The sequence below is a fragment of the Hypomesus nipponensis genome, chromosome 7 (assembly GCF_054491055.1).
Source record: "Hypomesus nipponensis isolate SF chromosome 7, ASM5449105v1, whole genome shotgun sequence".
Taxonomy (NCBI): Eukaryota; Metazoa; Chordata; class Actinopteri; order Osmeriformes; family Osmeridae; genus Hypomesus; species Hypomesus nipponensis.
In genome coordinates this window covers 5,001-27,810 of record NC_140367.1, presented here as the reverse complement: position 1 = coordinate 27,810, position 22,810 = coordinate 5,001, and positions in this window count along the sequence as shown.

Below are 22,810 nucleotides of genomic sequence, written 5' to 3'. Positions count from 1 at the left end.
AATCCAGTCCAAAACACGCCCATAGAGGAGACTCTGATGAATAGACCAGGCCAAGTTTGGGGCCTCTGGGGGCTTCCTAGGCAGAGTTATGGGCCCGACAAAAGGGCAAGAAAAATTTGGTCAAAAAAATCTTCAAATCCAATCCAAAACACGCCCATAGAGGGGACTCTGATGAACAGGCCAGGCCAAGTTTGGGGCCTCTGGGGGCTTCCTAGGCAGAGTTATGGGCCCGAGAAAGGGGGAGGGCGAATTTGGTCCAAAAAATCTCAAAATCCAATCCAAAACACGCCCGTAGAGGGGACTTTGATGAACAGGCCAGGCCAAGTTTGGGGCCTCTGGGGCCTTCCTAGTCAGAGTTATGGGCCCGAGAAAGGGGGAGGGCGAATTTGGTCCAAAAAATCTCAAAATCCAGTCCAAAACACGCCCATAGAGGAGACTCTGATGAATAGACCAGGCCAAGTTTGGGGCCTCTGGGGGCTTCCTAGGCAGAGTTATGGGCCCGACAAAAGGGCAAGAAAAATTTGGTCCAAAAAATCTTCAAATCCAATCCAAAACACGCCCATAGAGGGGACTCTGATGAACAGGCCAGGCCAAGTTTGGGGCCTCTGGGGCCTTCCTAGGCAGAGTTATGGGCCCGACAAAAGGGCAGGGCGAATTTGGTCCAAAAAATCTCAAAATCCAATCCAAAACACGCCCGTAGAGGGGACTCTGATGAACAGGCCAGGCCAAGTTTGGGGCCTCTGGGGGCTTCCTAGGCAGAGTTATGGGCCCGACAAAAGGGCAGGGCGAATTTGGTCCCAAAAATCTTCAAATCCAATCCAAAACACGCTCTTAGAGGGGACTCTGATGAACAGGCCAGGACAAGTTTGGGGCCTCTGGGGCCTTCCTAAGCAGAGTTATGGGCCCGGCAAAAGGGCAGGGAGAATATGGTCCCAACAATCTCAAAATCAAGTCCAAAACACGCCCGTAGAGGGGACTTTGATGAACAGGCCAGGCCAAGTTTGGGACCTCTGGGGCCTTCCTAGGCAGAGTTATGGGCCCGAGAAAAGGGGAGGGCGAATTTGGTCCCAAAAAATCTCAAAATCCAGTCCAAAACACGCCCGTAGAGGGGACTCTGATGAATAGACCAGGCCAAGTTTGGGGCCTCTGGGGCCTTCCTAGGCAGAGTTATGGGCCCAACAAAACGGCAGGGCGAATTTGGTCCATAAAAACCAGAGTTATACCAGGCCAAGTTTGGGGCCTCTGGGGCCTTCCTAAGCAGAGTTATGGGCCCGACAAAAGGGGAGGGCGAATTTGGTCCCAAAAATCTCAAAATCCAATCCAAAACACGCCCGTAGAGGGGACTTTGATGAACAGGCCAGGCCAAGTTTGGGACCTCTGGGGCCTTCCTAGGCAGAGTTATGGGCCCGAGAAAAGGGGAGGGCGAATTTGGTCCCAAAAAATCTCAAAATCCAGTCCAAAACACGCCCGTAGAGGGGACTCTGATGAACAGGCCAGGCCAAGTTTGGGGCCTCTGGGGGCTTCCTAGGCAGAGTTATGGGCCCGACAAAAGGGCAAGAAAAATTTGGTCCAAAAAATCTTCAAATCCAATCCAAAACACGCCCGTAGAGGGGACTCTGATGAATAGACCAGGCCAAGTTTGGGGCCTCTGGGGCCTTCCTAGGCAGAGTTATGGGTCTGAGAAAAGGGCAGGGCGAATTTGGTCCATAAAAACCAGAGTTATACCAGGCCAAGTTTGGGGCCTCTGGGGCCTTCCTAGGCAGAGTTATGTGCCCGACAAAAGGGGAGGGCGAATTTGGTCCCAAAAATCTCAAAATCCAATCCAAAACACGCCCGTAGAGGGGACTTTGATGAACAGGCCAGGCCAAGTTTGGGGCCTCTGGGGGCTTCCTAGGCAGAGTTATGGGCCCGACAAAAGGGCAGGGCGAATTTGGTCCAAAAAATCTCAAAATCCAATCCAGAACACGCCCGTAGAGGGGACTCTGATGAACAGACCAGGCCAAGTTTGGGGCCTCTGGGGGCTTCCTAGGCAGAGTTATGGGCCCGACAAAAGGGCAGGGTGAATTTGGTCCAAAAAATCTCCAAATCTAATCCAAAACACGCATGTAGAGGGGACTCTGATGAACAGACCAGGCAAAGTTTGGGGCCTCTGGGGGCTTCCTAGGCAGAGTTATGGGCCCGAGAAAGGGGCAGGGCGAATTTGGTCCAAAAAATCTCAAAATCCAATCCAGAACACGCCCGTAGAGGGGACTCTGATGAACAGGCCAGGCCAAGTTTGGGGCCTCTGGGGCCTTCCTAGGCAGAGTTATGGGCCCGACAAAAGGGGAGGGCGAATTTGGTCCCAAAAAATCTCAAAATCCAGTCCAAAACACGCCCGTAGAGGGGACTCTGGTGAATAGACCAGGCCAAGTTTGGGGCCTCTGGGGCCTTCCTAAGCAGAGTTATGGGCCCGAGAAAAGGGGAGGGCGAATTTGGTCCCAAAAAATCTCAAAATCAAAATCTCAAAATCCAATCCAAAACACGCCCGTAGAGGGGACTCTGATGAACAGGCCAGGCCAAGTTTGGGGCCTCTGGGGTCTTCCTAGGCAGAGTTATGGGCCCGACAAAAGGGCAGGGCGAATTTGGTCCAAAAAATCTCAAAATCCAATCCAAAACACGCCCGTAGAGGGGACTCTGATGAACAGGCCAGGTCAAGTTTGGGGCTTCTAGGGGCTTCCTAAGCAGAGTTATGGGCCCGACAAAAGGGCAGGGCGAATTTGGTCCAAAAAATCTCAAAATCCAATTCAAAACACGTACGTAGAGGGGACTCTGATGAACCGGCCAGGCCAAGTTTGGGGCTTCTGGGGGCTTCCTAAGCAGAGTTATGGGCCCGACAAAAGGGCAGGGCGAATTTGGTCCAAAAAATCTCAAAATCCAATTCAAAACATGCCCGTAGAGGGGACTCTGATGAACAGGCCAGGCCAAGTTTGGGGCCTCTGGGGCCTTCCTAGGCAGAGTTATGGGCCCGAGAAAAGGGGAGGGCGAATTTGGTCCCAAAAAATCTCAAAATCCAGTCCAAAACTCGCCCGTAGAGGGGACTCTGATGAACAGGCCAGGCCAAGTTTGGGGCCTCTGGGGTCTTCCTAGGCAGAGTTATGGGCCCGACAAAAGGGGAGGGCAAATTTGGTCCAAAAAATCTCCAAATCCAGTCCAAAACACGCCCGTAGAGGGGACTCTGATGAATAGACCAGGCCAAGTTTGGGGCCTCTGGGGCCTTCCTAAGCAGAGTTATGGGCCCGAGAAAAGGGGAGGGCGAATTTGGTCCCAAAAAATCTCAAAATCAAAATCTCAAAATCCAATCCAAAACACGCCCGTAGAGGGGACTCTGATGAATAGACCAGGCCAAGTTTGGGGCCTCTGGGGCCTTCCTAAGCAGAGTTATGGGCCCGAGAAAAGGGGAGGGCGAATTTGGTCCCAAAAAATCTCAAAATCAAAATCTCAAAATCCAATCCAAAACACGCCCGTAGAGGGGACTCTGATGAACAGGCCAGGCCAAGTTTGGGGCCTCTGGGGTCTTCCTAGGCAGAGTTATGGGCCCGACAAAAGGGCAGGGCGAATTTGGTCCAAAAAATCTCAAAATCCAATCCAAAACACGCCCGTAGAGGGGACTCTGATGAACAGGCCAGGCCAAGTTTGGGGCTTCTAGGGGCTTCCTAAGCAGAGTTATGGGCCCGACAAAAGGGCAGGGAGAATTTGGTCCAAAAAATCTCAACATCCAATTCAAAACATGCCTGTAGAGGGGACTCTGATGAACAGGCCAGGCCAAGTTTGGGGCCTCTGGGGGCTTCCTAGGCAGAGTTATGGGCCCGACAAAAGGGCAGGGCGAATTTGGTCCCAAAAATCTCAAAATCCAGTCCAAAACTCGCCCGTAGAGGGGACTCTGATGAACAGGCCAGGCCAAGTTTGGGGCCTATGGAGCCTTCCTAGGCAGAGTTATGAGCCCGACAAAGGGGGAGGGCGAATATGGTCCAAAAAATCTCCAACTCCAGTCCAAAACACGCCCGTAGAGGGGACTCTGATGAACAGGCCAGGCCAAGTTTGGGGCCTCTGGGGCCTTCCTAGGCAGAGTTATGGGCCCGACAAAAGGGCAGGGCGAATTTGGTCCAAAAAATCTCCAAATCCAGTCCAAAACACGCCCGTAGAGGGGACCTTGATGAACAGGCCAGGCCAAGTTTGGGGCCTCTGAGGCCTTCCTAGGCAGAGTTATGGGCCCGACAAAAGGGCAGGGCGAATTTGGTCCAAAAAATCTCAAAATCCAGTCCAAAACACGCCCCTAGAGGGGACTCTGATGAACAGGCCAGGCCAAGTTTGGGGCCTCTGGAGCCTTCCTAGGCAGAGTTATGAGCCCGACAAAAGGGGAGGGCAAATATGGTCCAAAAAATCTTTAAAAAAAGTCCAAAACATGCCCGTAGAGGGGACTCTGATGAACAGGCCAGGCCAAGTTTGGGGCATCTGGGGCCTTCCTAGGCAGAGTTATGAGCCCGACAAAAGGGGAGGGTGAATATGGTCCAAAAAATCTTAAAATCCAGTCCAAAACACGCCCCTAGAGGGGACTCTGATGAACAGGCCAGGCCAAGTTTGGGGCCTCTGGAGCCTTCCTAGGCAGAGTTATGGGCCCGACAAAAGGGCAGGGCGAATTTGGTCCAAAAAATCTCCAACTCCAATCGAAAAAATGCCCTTAGAGGGGACTCTGATGAACAGGCCAGGCCAAGTTTGGGGCCTCTGGAGCCTTCCTAGGCAGAGTTATGAGCCCGACAAAAGGGGAGGGCAAATATGGTCCAAAAAATCTTTAAAAAAAGTCCAAAACATGCCCGTAGAGGGGACTCTGATGAACAGGCCAGGCCAAGTTTGGGGCATCTGGGGCCTTCCTAGGCAGAGTTATGAGCCCGACAAAAGGGGAGGGTGAATATGGTCCAAAAAATCTTAAAATCCAGTCCAAAACACGCCCGTAGAGGGGACCTTGATGAACAGGCCAGGCCAAGTTTGGGGCCTCTGAGGCCTTCCTAGGCAGAGTTATGAGCCCGACAAAAGGGGAGGGTGAATATGGTCAAAAAAATCTCCAAATCCAATCCAAAACACGCCCCTAGAGGGGACTCTGATGAACAGGGCAGGCCAAGTTTGGGGCATCTGGGGCCTTCCTAGGCAGAGTTATGAGCCCGACAAAGGGGGAGGGCAAATTTGGTCCAAAAAATCTCCAACTCCAGTCCAAAACACGTCCGTAGAGGGGACTCTGATGAACAGGCCAGGCCAAGTTTGGGGCCTCTGGGGCCTTCCTAGGCAGAGTTATGGGCCCGACAAAAGGGCAGGGCGAATTTGGTCCAAAAAATCTCCAACTCCAATCGAAAAAATGCCCTTAGAGGGGACTCTGATGAACAGGCCAGGCCAAGTTTGGGGCCTCTGGAGCCTTCTTAGGCAGAGTTATGAGCCCGACAAAAGGGGAGGGCGAATATGGTCCAAAAAATCTAAAAAAAAAATCCAAAACACGCCCGTAGAGGGGACTCTAATGAACAAGTCAAGCCAAGTTTGGGGCTTCTGGGGGCTTCCTAGGCAGAGTTATGGGCCCGACAAAAGGGCAGGGCGAATATGGTCCAAAAAATCTCCAAATCCAGTCCAAAACACGCACGTAAAGGGAACTCTGATGAACAGACCAGGCCAAGTTTGTTTGGGGCCTCTGGGGCCTTCCTAGGCAGAGTTATGGTCCCGACAAAAGAGCAGGGTGAATTTGGTCCAAAAAATCTCCAAGTCCAGTCCAAATCATGCCCCTAGAGGGGATTCTGAGGAATAGGCCAGGCCAAGTTTGGGGCCTTCCTAAGTCCTAATATCTCTTTCTCTAACCCTCAGGTGCCTGGTTTTGTTTCTACACTGCCATGTCCCCTGGACTATTTTATTTCACAAGGGCCCCTCCCCATTTCTGGAGGGGGTGGCCCTGACACCCTCAGGTGCCTGGGTCCTCCCTACACTGCCACATTCCTTGAACTGACAGGTTGGGTGACCGGTTTTATTTAACAGGGGCCCCTCCCCATTTCTGGGGAGCTGCCCTGACACTTTGGTGTCAGTTGACCAATCGCTGCGTCTATAGACAAGCAGATCGATTGAATCTTCACTAATCCTCAGGCAGATACCCCTCTTCGGGGCTACCATTCCTGCCTTTGGTTTCTCAATCATTTTGAGTTCCCATGATCCTTTGGGGCTGACTGTTTGATGGACTTCGACATTTTCTAGTTTGATTAAGCTCACATTGACATTTACATTTAGTCATTTAGCAGACGCTCTTATCCAGAGGCTCAATGGGGTTGTTGACACCCGCCGCCGCTTGCCGCTCTCACCGTTGAAAGGTTTGCTACCTCAGTTGATGGGGTCTCCGTGAAACATGTCAAGGCCTCATCCGGATCCCTCGGCAGACTCCTGACGTAGGGGTTCCATAACGGGTTTTCCATGGCTTTGGTGAGTTTGTTTTCACAAGGTATAGTTATCGTCGGTAGAAGATTGGTGGGTCCAGTGGTTTAGCACAATGGGACATATTCCCCGGACTCACCCGCCGACAAACCTAGGCCCTAGCCGCTGGTAGAAGCTTGTAGGGAGTTCCAAGGCTCGATAGGAGCCTTACCTCCCTTCCGCCAGAACTCTCCTTAGCCCCCGCTGGACAAGCTGTGACAGGAGCAGCTTGTCTGGGTGGGATGGAGACTTTGATCCACTTTGGGCAGGCTGTGATCACAAGCAGTCTGTCTGAGCATGTGGTTCTTCAGGCCCTCTCCGGGCAGGCTGCGGTAACCTTGCGGTGTTAACAAGCAGTCTGTTTGGGTGGGCGGTAAGTACGCGGCCCTCCTGGGTCCCATTTGGGACAGCACGCAGGATGTGGTGGTCCAGGGCTCAGGACCTTGATCGTAGCCCAGTCTTCTACGGGGGGTAGCCCCACTCATGCACCACTGCACCTTTGACTGATCCTGAACATCACCCTTTAGCCTGAGGGGTGTGATCAAACCCATACCCCAGGATACGCTTTTGCCTCCCTGGTTCCTGGCGCTTGTCGGCTTCCTCATGAGAAATTTCTTCTCTTGGACATTCTCTTGCACATTTTGTGCCTCTTACTGGGTATCCATTCTACCCCAACATTTTCCGTGTGGCAGAATCCAAGGTAAGAATTGCACAATTTAGCTTATTAGCTCAACACTGATTGTTAAACAAACGTATTTATTCCACATTACCTTAGACCAGTGGTTCTCCACCCTGGTCCCCTTATCCTGCATGTTTTAGATGTTTCCCTGCTCCAACACACCTGATTCAAATGAATGGTCGTTAACAGGCTTCTGCATGACGACCCATTCATTTGAATCAGGTGTGTTGGAGCAGGGAAACATCTAAAACATGCTGGACAGGGGATCCCTGAGGTTCAGGGTTGAGAACCACTGCCTTAGACTCTCCAATTCATCCTAAAAATAGGCTTGCCTCTCCCTCCCCTCATAATGCACAATCAACATTTCAAAAAAAAAATCATAAAAAAATAAAGTTCAATTTGACACCCCCCCCGATGCATGCACACACATCTAGTGGCCCTCATCTCCTATTACACCAACACCTCACCCATATCTAGCTTCCATTTCTCACACCTTATTCTCCACTTATCCCTACCCTCTAGTTGAACTCACCAACTCCTTTTCGATTCCCCTCCATTCCCAGTCACCCCAGCTTTGACCCCACCCTTATCTCCTCGGTCACCAATCTCTCAGCCCTGTAAAGATATTATTCCTCCTGATGTCTCACCATTTTCTTATTCAATACCCTCATTCTTGAATCGCACCAATCTCCTCTCACATAATTACACTGATCTTCAACATTGTCTTACCCTCATATCACACACCTGCAGCACCAACCAATCTTATGCCACAACTTTTCTCTATCACCTAGTTACCTACAAGTATGGACAGGATTCCTACCATACTTGACCTGGTTTCTCTTGTTACGTCAACCCTGGCAGTTCATTACCAACCCTGGTAGTTCACTCCCAATTTGAGCCTCTGGGTTAGGGTCAGCCCCAACACCAAAATGTAACCTTGTTGGAGCTTCGGAACTGTACTACACCCTGTTGTGACCAGAACCCTACCCGACCCTCTGAGTCTAACCCTAACCATTTGGGAACTATGCCTAAACCTAAAACTGGATGTACAGCATCCTCCTCCACTCCATTTTACCAAGCTTTCATTGATTGTCTCTGCCCACCCTCCCCGTGCCTGAAATTCTAAAGGACCTTTATTTTAAAAGGCTTTCCCCTGCTGCCACTGGTCACCCTCACCCATGGCCTTTCATTTGTTGAACCCTTGTAGGGCCCTCCCACCCCCAGTGGTCATCATCCTACCATAATTTCACTTCATTGGCACTTTTATTTGGAAAATCATACCATTTATCTCTGGTTACCCACACACTCACATTCTAATAGGACCCTCATTGGAGCTCTCTGCTACCATCATGACTTTCCCTCTCGGGCACAATTTGAAGGGACTCTTATTTTGAAGGACTTTCCTTTCACCCTCCACTGTCATTCATGGTCTTCCTACAGTAAGGCCCTTGTAAGATCTTTCCTTACCCTGATTGTCCTCTTCCTAAAGGGACTTATTTCGGCTTTCCGCCACCGAGTACCTTTGACCTTGTACTCCCATTCAATAAAACCCATGGCGGGCCCTCCTACTCGCTCATCAGCCTTCTCACCCTTTTCAGGACTTATTTTTGAAAACCCCATGCTTTACTCCAACAGCCCCTATCCCCCCTACCACCTGGGATCTCACCAAACAACTGTGGAGGCGGTCATGAAACTGTCATCTTGTACACCCAACCAATCAAGGTTGTCCTCCCCGATTGCTGGACCCCTGGGGGATAAACACATCAAATTGGGAGACTTGCCGTCTAACCCTAACCCTAGGGGGACCTTCATATGACCCACTTGCATACCCATGGTCACAGAATGGGCATTACCCATCCCTGTGCAAACGACCTGCATTTTGACCCCCCAATCAAGAAGTGTTGGACCGTATCTTGAGTTCCGCATTTCCCAGTATCCCATTTTCGCAACGTGTCTCCTCGACGCCGTCACTGGGACTTGATTCAACCCTGGTGGCCCTGCCTAAGGAGAGGGGTGTCTAGTGAATTACAATAAGGCTGAAAACACCCAATGACCCTGGGTTTACTACTGATGCGTTTCCACAATTCAGGACCCTTTAGTACATGTTTGATATTCTCCTTTACTTGGACTGGACTTCAACCTGACCAACATGTATCTTTATGATTAAGACCTGGCAGTTGGTAAGCTTCAAGTCTCCAGACAACAATATTTCAACCCAGGTGGTGTTAATACTGATTGATACCCAGGGGACCAGTGTCCTTTTCTCCAAGTAGTGTTGCTTCAAACTTTAACTATACATTGACAGAGGGATATTGTATTCTACTACCCAAGCGGTTGTTTCTCTAAACATCTCCAGACTACAATATACCTACCCTGGGGTTTGTTGTTCTGAGACCCCCAATGGACCATTGACTCAGGCTTAAAGTCTCCGGACACCAGCTGTTACAACCTGGATGGTGTTTGTTGTTGGTTTGAGATCTTCAAGAAGGGGACGTGGAACCTTTAACCCTCGGTCGCTAGTTTGGACTTTATAATTTCAAGCAAATCTCCCTGACCTCTCAGTCTTAGTCTCCGGACACCAGTTATCGCTCAACCCCTGGAGGGTGGCGATACTCAGACTGACATCTATTATAGATGAAGACCAATGGTCTTAGACCTTTAACCACCAGCGCTCAATTGGATCGATTCTGGCCAAAACCTTTTATATAACCTCAGTCTCGGAGATTTCAGACACCGATAATATCAACCCTGGTGGTTATGATACTGTTAGACTGATTACCAGTTCTCTTTACTTATTGTTGAAGACGGGCTGAGATTTAAAAGTGCTTTTGTGGGGTCTCACCTTAACTGTGGTCCCCCAGGGTGTTTCCTCATTGATGCTACCACACCTAACCTGCCTGGGCTTTGGTGTCTTCTCACCCCTACAGCTCCTTCTAATTCCAACCTTAGATTTGCCTTGATTCTCTTATCAGAAAGAAGAACTGAAGATTCTCCGTCTCACAATTTCCTCCTTCTGCTGTCTTCCTTTACCAAAAAAAACCTGTATCCTCGCCTTGGGGACCCTTGACGGCAGCTGCGTCCTACCGGAAAATGAAGCTTGGCGCATGTTCGGATTGGCAAGACCGACCCCTGCTTTCGGGAATACTCTAATGTTTCATGACTTACTCCCCCCACTAAGAATGGTCTACTTTTCCTCTTCCTATGTCGGGCTGTCATCTTGGTTTCAGTTTGATCAGCGCTCCCGTCTATCAAAGCTGTCAAGTCTTCCTCGTTGCTGTCAGCCTATCACAATAATCCCATGCCTTTGATTACGATTCTCTCCCGGTTTAGTTTGTCCATGCTATTAGGTGCGCGACCCTGCACCTCCCCACCTTAACCCTTGTCTCTGTTCTTTGACTCCTTGGCTGGGTTTTCGGCTGCAGCCACTGCCACCAGTGTCTGGATTCCGTGGGGGATTCTTCTTTGGATGTTGGGCAGGCGCCCTTTGATCACTAATTCCCCATGGGGTCTAAGCTCAACACTGTAGTACATTTATAATTCTGTAATAAGCATCACTTTAATCATCCCAGGGCTCTCCTGATTGAAATGGGTACGGTCCAGTTCCCCAATTTCACCTTGCCAGGATAACACCGCAGCCACCCATCAATCCTCTGGGAGGAAGCTTGTGATTCTCAACCTAAAACAATAAATACCCTCCCATCCCATCCTTTTGGACCACCCTTTTGGATGGGAGGTAGACTTACTTAGCCCTGTGGGCAACAGTGTCCTTTGCCCTGTGGGTGTCTGCTCTGTAGTTATTTCTCTCCCTTCCACTTCTTGACTCCTCCTTGTCATCTCTCCTGTCTATACATCCTTGAGCCTCGACCTATACCCTTAACCTAAACTCAGGACCAACACCTAAATGTAACCTTGTTGGAATTTCGGACCTGTACTAGACCCTGTTGTAACCAGAACCCGACCCTCTGACTCTAACCCTAATACAGGGTGTATCCTAAAGGATCCGGTTCTGACCTTCTTGATACCTACAGCACCTCCTCCACTCCAATGTGACTTATTTTGGCTAACCCTCGTCTCTGTCCACCTCCTCCTGTGCCTGCAATTCTAAAGGACCTTCATTTGGAAAGGCTTTACGCTCATCTGCCACTGGTCATCCTCACCCATGGCCTTCCCCCACCCCCGGTGGTCATCATCCTACCATACTTTCACTTCATTGGCACTTTTATTTTGAAAATCCTAACGCCCATCTTTGGTTACCCCCAAACTCTCATTCTAATAGGACCGTCATCGGACCTCTCTGCTACCATCATGACTTTCCCTCTCGGGCACAATTTGAAGGGACTCTTATTTTGAAGGAAATCTTTCACCCACCACTGGTCAATCATGGTCTTCCTACAATAACACCCTTGTAAGATCTTTCCTTACCCGCCGATTGCCCTCTTCCTAAATGGACTTATTTTGACAAGCCTTTTGGCTTTCTGCCACTGAGTACCTTTGACCTTAGACTTCCATCCAATAAACCCATGGTGGGTTCCCTTACTACTTACTCATCATCAGAGGACTTTTTTTGAAACCCTGTCTATTACTCCAACAACCCCCACCACCACCTTGGACCTCACCAAACAAGCCTCTCCCTCCATTATCTTTGAGGGCCACCTCCACATGTGGAGTCAGCAATCAACGTTGTCCTCTCCGATTGCTGGACCCATATGGGCTACAGACATCAAATTGGGAGACTTGCTGTCCATGCCTGTTCCCGAGGGGGACCTTCGTATGACCCACTTGCATACCAGCGGTCACAGCACAGGCATTATCCTTCTATACAAATTACCTATATTTTTGAACCACAATCAACACGTTCTTAAATCCACCAACAGGGGCAGCAATTGTGACCTTAGTATGGTAGTTATGGCAGCTGTTCGAAATGTTCGTTTTTGGGCCCCCCCCCCCCTGTCTTGCATGTGGTAGATGTTTTCCTTCTCACGCATACCTGATTCAAATGAAGGGTGATTATCAAGCTTCTGCAGAGCTAGAAAACTACCAATTCATAAAAATCAGGTATAGGAGAAGGGGAAACATGGAAAGTGTACAGTAAAGGTGGTTTGCAAGGACCAAGGTAGAGATTAATCACTACTTCCCAAGATACCCTGTTGCTTGATTTAGATTTCTACCTACTCCAACATACCTGATATGACTGAAATGTTTGTTACGTAGCTCTAGTAACTAAGGGAGAGAATCACTAGTGCTCAAACCTGGTCCTCAGGGTACCCTTGTCCTGCACATTTTAGTCTTTTCCTGCTCCAACATACCTGATACAAATGAACTGGTTGTTATCAAGCTCTGGAGAAGCTTAGTAATGACAGTTTGTTTGTGTCAAGTATGTTGGAGTAGGGAAAAATATAAAATGTGCAGGGCAGGGGTGCCCTGAGGACCAGGATTTAGAAACCCTTGGGTCCAGGAGTAAAGGGGGCACCCCAGAAGTAAAGGTCAGGGTTGGGGCATCTAGGGTTAGGGGAAAAGGTCAGGGTTGGGGCATCTAGGGTTAGGGGAAAAGGTCAGGGTTGGGGCATCTAGGGTTAGGGGAAAAGGTCAGGGTTGGGGCATCTAGGGTTAGGGGAAAAGGTCAGGGTTGGGGCATCTAGGGTTAGGGGAAAAGGTCAGGGTTGGGGCATCTAGGGTTAGGGGAAAAGGTCAGGGTTGGGGCATCTAGGGTTAGGGGAAAAGGTCAGGGTTGGGGCATCTAGGGTTAGGGGAAAAGGTCAGGGTTGGGGCATCTAGGGTTAGGGGAAAAGGTCAGGGTTGGGGCATCTAGGGTTAGGGGAAAAGGTCAGGGTTGGGGCATCTAGGGTTAGGGGAAAAGGTCAGGGTTGGGGCATCTAGGGTTAGGGGAAAAGGTCAGGGTTGGGGCATCTAGGGTTAGGGGAAAAGGTCAGGGTTGGGGCATCTAGGGTTAGGGGAAAAGGTCAGGGTTGGGGCATCTAGGGTTAGGGGAAAAGGTCAGGGTTGGGGCATCTAGGGTTAGGGGAAAAGGTCAGGGTTGGGGCATCTAGGGTTAGGGGAAAAGGTCAGGGTTGGGGCATCTAGGGTTAGGGGAAAAGGTCAGGGTTGGGGCATCTAGGGTTAGGGGAAAAGGTCAGGGTTGGGGCATCTAGGGTTAGGGGAAAAGGTCAGGGTTGGGGCTAGGGTTAGGGTTAGGGTTAGGGTTAGGGTTAGGGTTAGGGTTAGGGTTAGGGTTAGGGTTAGGGTTAGGGTTAGGGTTAGGGTTAGGGTTAGGGTTAGGGTTAGGGTTAGGGTTAGGGTTAGGTTTTTGAAGGGGAAGACTTTAGCACCGAAGTGCTAAGTATTGCACGGGCACAGGAGGCCTAAAGTAAACTACCCTAAAATAAAGACAAACCACCACAGGGGACATAACCAAGAAAACCGGACAATATTAGACAAAAAAAACAATGGTTGGGTTTAGGCCCAGATGGAAGAAAAACCCAAACTCCCTAGGTTGTAGTTAGGAGAGGGGGCTGGTTGAGCCTAAAAAACCATAAGATCAAGACAAAACACACTCAGACAAAAGACAATGGTTGGGTTTAGGCCCAGGTGGAAGAAAAACCCAAACTCCCTGGGTTGTGGTTAGGATAGGGGGCTGGTTGGGCCTAACAAACCATAAGATGAAGGCAAAACAATAACAAACAAAGACAATAATAATGGTTGGGTTTAGGCCCCAGAAAAGGGCCAGTGGGCTTTATTACTTAAAAGAAAGAACCATTTGCCAAAAATCAAATATATATATACAAATATGTATATAATAGGAAAACTAGTTGACTAGGTTACACCTTGGTGTATGTGTATGTGTGGTCCACTTGTGTCTAGGGAACTGGACAGGAGTCAGCAGATGGAAGCCAGAGCACAACCGGAGCCAGGATGACCCTTAGGATAAGGTAAGTGCTTAGTATTCAAATAATATTGTTTACCATGTTCTCTCTCCTAATCCCATTTTCCCCCTGATCACAGGTGTCAAGTGTCCAATATCATCAGCCCTCCTCATGGGCATGCCGGGGAGTTCCAAATCTGCAGCCGGGAAGAAGCCATTGAACTGAGGTACAGATAATCTAACTAATTAAGAATAAATATATCAAAGTGCAAATATATATAAGAATCTGCCCCGAGTCTCGGCCCTCCTCAACCCTTGGTCTAAGATTATGGGTAGGCTGCAGGTAAATATCCCCGTTGTAATGAAATAATTGGAACACTAGATGGCATAATTGTCAAGTGTTAAGACTAGAACCTCTCATTCAGGCCCAGAGGATCAATGGTACCCAATTTCTTAATCCAACCTCTCTCTGTCTGTTGACGCTGGACCGTGGACCAACTGGGATTGCTCTCTGCGCCTGAGATGGTGAGGTTATCCACGGAGTGCTCTATAAAGTGTCGATATAGGAGGGTTTTGCCAAGACCCTTGTCTATATGATACAGATGTTGTTTTAAGCGAGCCCCCATAGAGTTTCTAGTCTCACCCACATAGAACATTTTGCATAGATCACACTGCATAACATACACAACATTGGTGGCCTTCAAATCCAATCTCTGCCATATTGGTGTTCCTAATCCTGAGAAACTATTAAATAAATACTTATGGAACTTTAAAGAAGTATGTAAGGTATGATGTTTGGTGTCCTTTGTCAACTTAGAGTGTACTAATATGTCTCCCAGATTCCTGTTCCTCCTATACGCTGAGATCACCCGGATGTCCTGGAGAGACTCCATCTCCTCTGAAGCCATCTGGAAATTGGTTTTGATGGTCTTACAGAAGGTCACCATTGCTGGTGAGTAGGTGCATACCAAGGGGACTAAAAGGCGTTCATCTACAGCTTTCTCAAAATTACCATGTTGTAAAAAGACCTGTTTGACCTCTGTTTTAATACCCCTCAGAAACCGTTTGCTGTAGCCTCGTGGCCCTAAAGCTTTAAACAGAATCTGGGTGGCCTGTTCTACATCCTCCGTGAAGGAGCAGATCCTATGGAATCTGATAAGCTGTGACTTAATCAATCCTCTAAAGGTGTGCTTAGGATGGTGGCTAGATTTATGTAGCAAGGCATGTCTATCTGTGTCTTTAAAAAAGACCTTTGTAGCCAGCCTCCTATTGTCCCCTTCTGTCGCTTCTACAAAAAACACTTGGGTGTCTAAAAACTCCAACGCTGACTGTTGGATGTTGTGGGTGATGGTAATGGCCGGATGATGCGAGTTCAAGACAGATAAAAAGAGGTGGAAGTCCTCCAAAGAGTGTGTCCAAACCCCGAAAATATCGTCCAAGTACCGTAAATACATGAGTGGAAGATTTTTGCACTTTGGGAAGGCCGTTTCTTCCCAAAAACACATGTATAAATTGGCAAAGGCGGGTGCAAATTTCTTCCCCATCGCCGTGCCATGTATTTGAAGATAAAACTTATCATTAAACTCAAAATCATTCCTGACCAAACTTAATTCCAGTAGCTCCAGAATCGCTTGATCCGGTCGCCGCACATCTGGAAACTGGTCAAACGCTCTGGCAACTGCCTGGAGGCCCAGCTGAGTGTCAATATTAGTGTATAGGGAATTGATGTCTATCGAAAAAAGGAAAGCACCCGTAGGCACACTCAAAGTTTTAACTTTGGCCACAAAATCATAAGTATCCTTAACATAACTGTTATGTTTCTGAGATAAGGGATTGATAAAAGAGTCAATATATTCTGCCACTCTATAGGACTCAGACCCACAGTCGCTGACAATTGGACGGCCACTAGGGGTGACAAAAGGAACCGTCCAGGTCTCAGGGGGCTTATGGATTTTAGGAAGCAAATAGAACAACCTTGGTCTCGGTGGATCTGGACCCATAAGGTACAACATCTGCTTGTCTGTAATGTAATCAGCTTCTCTGAGCTTGGTTAGAATCCCTCTAATCATCTCCTGCGTAGCAGTTTGGATAGAGTGGGGAAGTGGGACGTAGTGTTGTACATTACTAAGTTGTCTCTCTGCCTCCAAAAGGTATTGTACCTTATCCATAATGACAATCTGTGAGCCCTTGTCAGCAGGTTTGATGACAATACTATTGTTGTTTTTCAAGATGTTTACTGCTCTCAATTGTTCCGGAGTAAAGTTAGGCTGGGCCTGAGGTCTGGGTTTGAAATGTAAGAAGGACTGAATATCCTTCTGGATCAGTGTCTGGATGGTATGTGACACCATTTCTGCCCTAGGTTCCCATTTGGACGGATTAGTGAAGGGAGCTCGTGGGAAGTCTGTATCATACAGGAAATAATCAAGTACTTTTAGTCTCCTGTGATAGACATGCATATCCCTACACAACTCCATCCGGTCCAAATTAGAGGGAGTAGGGATGAAGCTAAGGCCTCGTTCCAAAACCTCCCGTTCTACCGGGCTCAGCCTGAAAGAGGCAGAAAGATTCTGAATGTTAGACTGCACAGGGGTTGTTAACGAACACTCTTCCCCCCTAACATGTTTAAATGCTTCAACCAATTTTTCAGGATAGCCGCAGCTGTAGGACCCACCCAATGGACTGGATCCCGCCCCTCTACACGGAACTGGAGTCTAGATATGGCAGGTAAGTATTGACATCTTTCTACTATTGTATCATTCAAAATCCTTATCAAATTCTGTGTTGCTATTGCTAATCTATCTGAGAAGTGAATGACAGGTACATACAACTCAGCATTTGGAAAGACCTTTTCACAAACTCTCAACACTTGCTGTAGTTGTTTCCAGGCGGTACTGGGTGTTTGTTTCCTGAGGCAGTTGTTTAAGCCTACAGAAAGGATCACCTTCTCCGTCATTGGGCTGGGGGGAAGTTTACACAACACTCCTCTGAGATGGTCTGCAGTGGCCCCCGGAAAACTGTCCACCTGTATTTTGGAGTCCACAAAGGGAGGGATACGTGCCAGGTTGGAATCACCCACTACTACAATGGGTTTGATAACCTCCAAATTCCACTCAAAGATCTTTCTCTCTGTTCTAGGGTGGATCCGTGGTTCTCGGCGATCCGTACCCCCAGGAGGCGGAGACCCAACAGTTCCAGGGATGTTATGGAACGATTCTGACCAGGTAATCCCTAGATACTGATCCATTGTATTGGCACCTGCTATACCTCCGTCCCCCGCCCCGTTGTCTGGGTTAGCTAGCTCTGTTGGTGGGGCCTCGGTCTCCTCTGGGGTTTGAGGGGATATGTTGTTACTACAAGGGTTAGGGTTAGGGTTAGGGTTAGGGTTAGGGTTAGGGTTAGGGTTAGGGTTAGGTTTTTGAAGGGGAAGACTTTAGCACCGAAGTTAGGGTTAGGGTTAGGGTTAGGGTTAGGGTTAGGGTTAGGGTTAGGGTTAGGGTTAGGGTTAGGGTTAGGGTTAGGGTTAGGGTTAGGGTTAGGGTTAGGGTTAGGGTTAGGGTTAGGGTTAGGGTTAGGGTTAGGGTTAGGGTTAGGGTTAGGGTTAGGGTTAGGGTTAGGGTTAGGGTTAGGGTTAGGGTTAGGGTTAGGGTTAGGGTTAGGGTTAGGGTTAGGGTTAGGGTTAGGGTTAGGGTTAGGGTTAGGGTTAGGGTTAGGGTTAGGGTTAGGGTTAGGGTTAGGGTTAGGGTTAGGGTTAGGGTTAGGGTTAGGGTTAGGGTTAGGGTTAGGGTTAGGGTTAGGGTTAGGGTTAGGGTTAGGGTTAGGGTTAGGGTTAGGGTTAGGGTTAGGGTTAGGGTTAGGGTTAGGGTTAGGGTTAGGGTTAGGGTTAGGGTTAGGGTTAGGGTTAGGGTTAGGGTTAGGGTTAGGGTTAGGGTTAGGGTTAGGGTTAGGGTTAGGGTTAGGGTTAGGGTTAGGGTTAGGGTTAGGGTTAGGGTTAGGGTTAGGGTTAGGGTTAGGGTTAGGGTTAGGGTTAGGGTTAGGGTTAGGGTTAGGGTTAGGGTTAGGGTTAGGGTTAGGGTTAGGGTTAGGGTTAGGGTTAGGGTTAGGGTTAGGGTTAGGGTTAGGGTTAGGGTTAGGGTTAGGGTTAGGGTTAGGGTTAGGGTTAGGGTTAGGGTTAGGGTTAGGGTTAGGGTTAGGGTTAGGGTTAGGGTTAGGGTTAGGGTTAGGGTTAGGGTTAGGGTTAGGGTTAGGGTTAGGGTTAGGGTTAGGGTTAGGGTTAGGGTTAGGGTTAGGGTTAGGGTTAGGGTTAGGGTTAGGGTTAGGGTTAGGGTTAGGGTTAGGGTTAGGGTTAGGGTTAGGGTTAGGGTTAGGGTTAGGGTTAGGGTTAGGGTTAGGGTTAGGGTTAGGGTTAGGGTTAGGGTTAGGGTTAGGGTTAGGGTTAGGGTTAGGGTTAGGGTTAGGGTTAGGGTTAGGGTTAGGGTTAGGGTTAGGGTTAGGGTTAGGGTTAGGGTTAGGGTTAGGGTTAGGGTTAGGGTTAGGGTTAGGGTTAGGGTTAGGGTTAGGGTTAGGGTTAGGGTTAGGGTTAGGGTTAGGGTTAGGGTTAGGGTTAGGGTTAGGGTTAGGGTTAGGGTTAGGGTTAGGGTTAGGGTTAGGGTTAGGGTTAGGGTTAGGGTTAGGGTTAGGGTTAGGGTTAGGGTTAGGGTTAGGGTTAGGGTTAGGGTTAGGGTTAGGGTTAGGGTTAGGGTTAGGGTTAGGGTTAGGGTTAGGGTTAGGGTTAGGGTTAGGGTTAGGGTTAGGGTTAGGGTTAGGGTTAGGGTTAGGGTTAGGGTTAGGGTTAGGGTTAGGGTTAGGGTTAGGGTTAGGGTTAGGGTTAGGGTTAGGGTTAGGGTTAGGGTTAGGGTTAGGGTTAGGGTTAGGGTTAGGGTTAGGGTTAGGGTTAGGGTTAGGGTTAGGGTTAGGGTTAGGGTTAGGGTTAGGGTTAGGGTTAGGGTTAGGGTTAGGGTTAGGGTTAGGGTTAGGGTTAGGGTTAGGGTTAGGGTTAGGGTTAGGGTTAGGGTTAGGGTTAGGGTTAGGGTTAGGGTTAGGGTTAGGGTTAGGGTTAGGGTTAGGGTTAGGGTTAGGGTTAGGGTTAGGGTTAGGGTTAGGGTTAGGGTTAGGGTTAGGGTTAGGGTTAGGGTTAGGGTTAGGGTTAGGGTTAGGGTTAGGGTTAGGGTTAGGGTTAGGGTTAGGGTTAGGGTTAGGGTTAGGGTTAGGGTTAGGGTTAGGGTTAGGGTTAGGGTTAGGGTTAGGGTTAGGGTTAGGGTTAGGGTTAGGGTTAGGGTTAGGGTTAGGGTTAGGGTTAGGGTTAGGGTTAGGGTTAGGGTTAGGGTTAGGGTTAGGGTTAGGGTTAGGGTTAGGGTTAGGGTTAGGGTTAGGGTTAGGGTTAGGGTTAGGGTTAGGGTTAGGGTTAGGGTTAGGGTTAGGGTTAGGTTAGGGTTAGGGTTAGGGTTAGGGTTAGGGTTAGGGTTAGGGTTAGGGTTAGGGTTAGGGTTAGGGTTAGGGTTAGGGTTAGGGTTAGGGTTAGGGTTAGGGTTAGGGTTAGGGTTAGGGTTAGGGTTAGGGTTAGGGTTAGGGTTAGGGTTAGGGTTAGGGTTAGGGTTAGGGTTAGGGTTAGGGTTAGGGTTAGGGTTAGGGTTAGGGTTAGGGTTAGGGTTAGGGTTAGGGTTAGGGTTAGGGTTAGGGTTAGGGTTAGGGTTAGGGTTAGGGTTAGGGTTAGGGTTAGGGTTAGGGTTAGGGTTAGGGTTAGGGTTAGGGTTAGGGTTAGGGTTAGGGTTAGGGTTAGGGTTAGGGTTAGGGTTAGGGTTAGGGTTAGGGTTAGGGTTAGGGTTAGGGTTAGGGTTAGGGTTAGGGTTAGGGTTAGGGTTAGGGTTAGGGTTAGGGTTAGGGTTAGGGTTAGGGTTAGGGTTAGGGTTAGGGTTAGGGTTAGGGTTAGGGTTAGGGTTAGGGTTAGGGTTAGGGTTAGGGTTAGGGTTAGGGTTAGGGTTAGGGTTAGGGTTAGGGTTAGGGTTAGGGTTAGGGTTAGGGTTAGGGTTAGGGTTAGGGTTAGGGTTAGGGTTAGGGTTAGGGTTAGGGTTAGGGTTAGGGTTAGGGTTAGGGTTAGGGTTAGGGTTAGGGTTAGGGTTAGGGTTAGGGTTAGGGTTAGGGTTAGGGTTAGGGTTAGGGTTAGGGTTAGGGTTAGGGTTAGGGTTAGGGTTAGGGTTAGGGTTAGGGTTAGGGTTAGGGTTAGGGTTAGGGTTAGGGTTAGGGTTAGGGTTAGGGTTAGGGTTAGGGTTAGGGTTAGGGTTAGGGTTAGGGTTAGGGTTAGGGTTAGGGTTAGGGTTAGGGTTAGGGTTAGGGTTAGGGTTAGGGTTAGGGTTAGGGTTAGGGTTAGGGTTAGGGTTAGGGTTAGGGTTAGGGTTAGGGTTAGGGTTAGGGTTAGGGTTAGGGTTAGGGTTAGGGTTAGGGTTAGGGTTAGGGTTAGGGTTAGGGTTAGGGTTAGGGTTAGGGTTAGGGTTAGGGTTAGGGTTAGGGTTAGGGTTAGGGTTAGGGTTAGGGTTAGGGTTAGGGTTAGGGTTAGGGTTAGGGTTAGGGTTAGGGTTAGGGTTAGGGTTAGGGTTAGGGTTAGGGTTAGGGTTAGGGTTAGGGTTAGGGTTAGGGTTAGGGTTAGGGTTAGGGTTAGGGTTAGGGTTAGGGTTAGGGTTAGGGTTAGGGTTAGGGTTAGGGTTAGGGTTAGGGTTAGGGTTAGGGTTAGGGTTAGGGTTAGGGTTAGGGTTAGGGTTAGGGTTAGGGTTAGGGTTAGGGTTAGGGTTAGGGTTAGGGTTAGGGTTAGGGTTAGGGTTAGGGTTAGGGTTAGGGTTAGGGTTAGGGTTAGGGTTAGGGTTAGGGTTAGGGTTAGGGTTAGGGTTAGGGTTAGGGTTAGGGTTAGGGTTAGGGTTAGGGTTAGGGTTAGGGTTAGGGTTAGGGTTAGGGTTAGGGTTAGGGTTAGGGTTAGGGTTAGGGTTAGGGTTAGGGTTAGGGTTAGGGTTAGGGTTAGGGTTAGGGTTAGGGTTAGGGTTAGGGTTAGGGTTAGGGTTAGGGTTAGGGTTAGGGTTAGGGTTAGGGTTAGGGTTAGGGTTAGGGTTAGGGTTAGGGTTAGGGTTAGGGTTAGGGTTAGGGTTAGGGTTAGGGTTAGGGTTAGGGTTAGGGTTAGGGTTAGGGTTAGGGTTAGGGTTAGGGTTAGGGTTAGGGTTAGGGTTAGGGTTAGGGTTAGGGTTAGGGTTAGGGTTAGGGTTAGGGTTAGGGTTAGGGTTAGGGTTAGGGTTAGGGTTAGGGTTAGGGTTAGGGTTAGGGTTAGGGTTAGGGTTAGGGTTAGGGTTAGGGTTAGGGTTAGGGTTAGGGTTAGGGTTAGGGTTAGGGTTAGGGTTAGGGTTAGGGTTAGGGTTAGGGTTAGGGTTAGGGTTAGGGTTAGGGTTAGGGTTAGGGTTAGGGTTAGGGTTAGGGTTAGGGTTAGGGTTAGGGTTAGGGTTAGGGTTAGGGTTAGGGTTAGGGTTAGGGTTAGGGTTAGGGTTAGGGTTAGGGTTAGGGTTAGGGTTAGGGTTAGGGTTAGGGTTAGGGTTAGGGTTAGGGTTAGGGTTAGGGTTAGGGTTAGGGTTAGGGTTAGGGTTAGGGTTAGGGTTAGGGTTAGGGTTAGGGTTAGGGTTAGGGTTAGGGTTAGGGTTAGGGTTAGGGTTAGGGTTAGGGTTAGGGTTAGGGTTAGGGTTAGGGTTAGGGTTAGGGTTAGGGTTAGGGTTAGGGTTAGGGTTAGGGTTAGGGTTAGGGTTAGGGTTAGGGTTAGGGTTAGGGTTAGGGTTAGGGTTAGGGTTAGGGTTAGGGTTAGGGTTAGGGTTAGGGTTAGGGTTAGGGTTAGGGTTAGGGTTAGGGTTAGGGTTAGGGTTAGGGTTAGGGTTAGGGTTAGGGTTAGGGTTAGGGTTAGGGTTAGGGTTAGGGTTAGGGTTAGGGTTAGGGTTAGGGTTAGGGTTAGGGTTAGGGTTAGGGTTAGGGTTAGGGTTAGGGTTAGGGTTAGGGTTAGGGTTAGGGTTAGGGTTAGGGTTAGGGTTAGGGTTAGGGTTAGGGTTAGGGTTAGGGTTAGGGTTAGGGTTAGGGTTAGGGTTAGGGTTAGGGTTAGGGTTAGGGTTAGGGTTAGGGTTAGGGTTAGGGTTAGGGTTAGGGTTAGGGTTAGGGTTAGGGTTAGGGTTAGGGTTAGGGTTAGGGTTAGGGTTAGGGTTAGGGTTAGGGTTAGGGTTAGGGTTAGGGTTAGGGTTAGGGTTAGGGTTAGGGTTAGGGTTAGGGTTAGGGTTAGGGTTAGGGTTAGGGTTAGGGTTAGGGTTAGGGTTAGGGTTAGGGTTAGGGTTAGGGTTAGGGTTAGGGTTAGGGTTAGGGTTAGGGTTAGGGTTAGGGTTAGGGTTAGGGTTAGGGTTAGGGTTAGGGTTAGGGTTAGGGTTAGGGTTAGGGTTAGGGTTAGGGTTAGGGTTAGGGTTAGGGTTAGGGTTAGGGTTAGGGTTAGGGTTAGGGTTAGGGTTAGGGTTAGGGTTAGGGTTAGGGTTAGGGTTAGGGTTAGGGTTAGGGTTAGGGTTAGGGTTAGGGTTAGGGTTAGGGTTAGGGTTAGGGTTAGGGTTAGGGTTAGGGTTAGGGTTAGGGTTAGGGTTAGGGTTAGGGTTAGGGTTAGGGTTAGGGTTAGGGTTAGGGTTAGGGTTAGGGTTAGGGTTAGGGTTAGGGTTAGGGTTAGGGTTAGGGTTAGGGTTAGGGTTAGGGTTAGGGTTAGGGTTAGG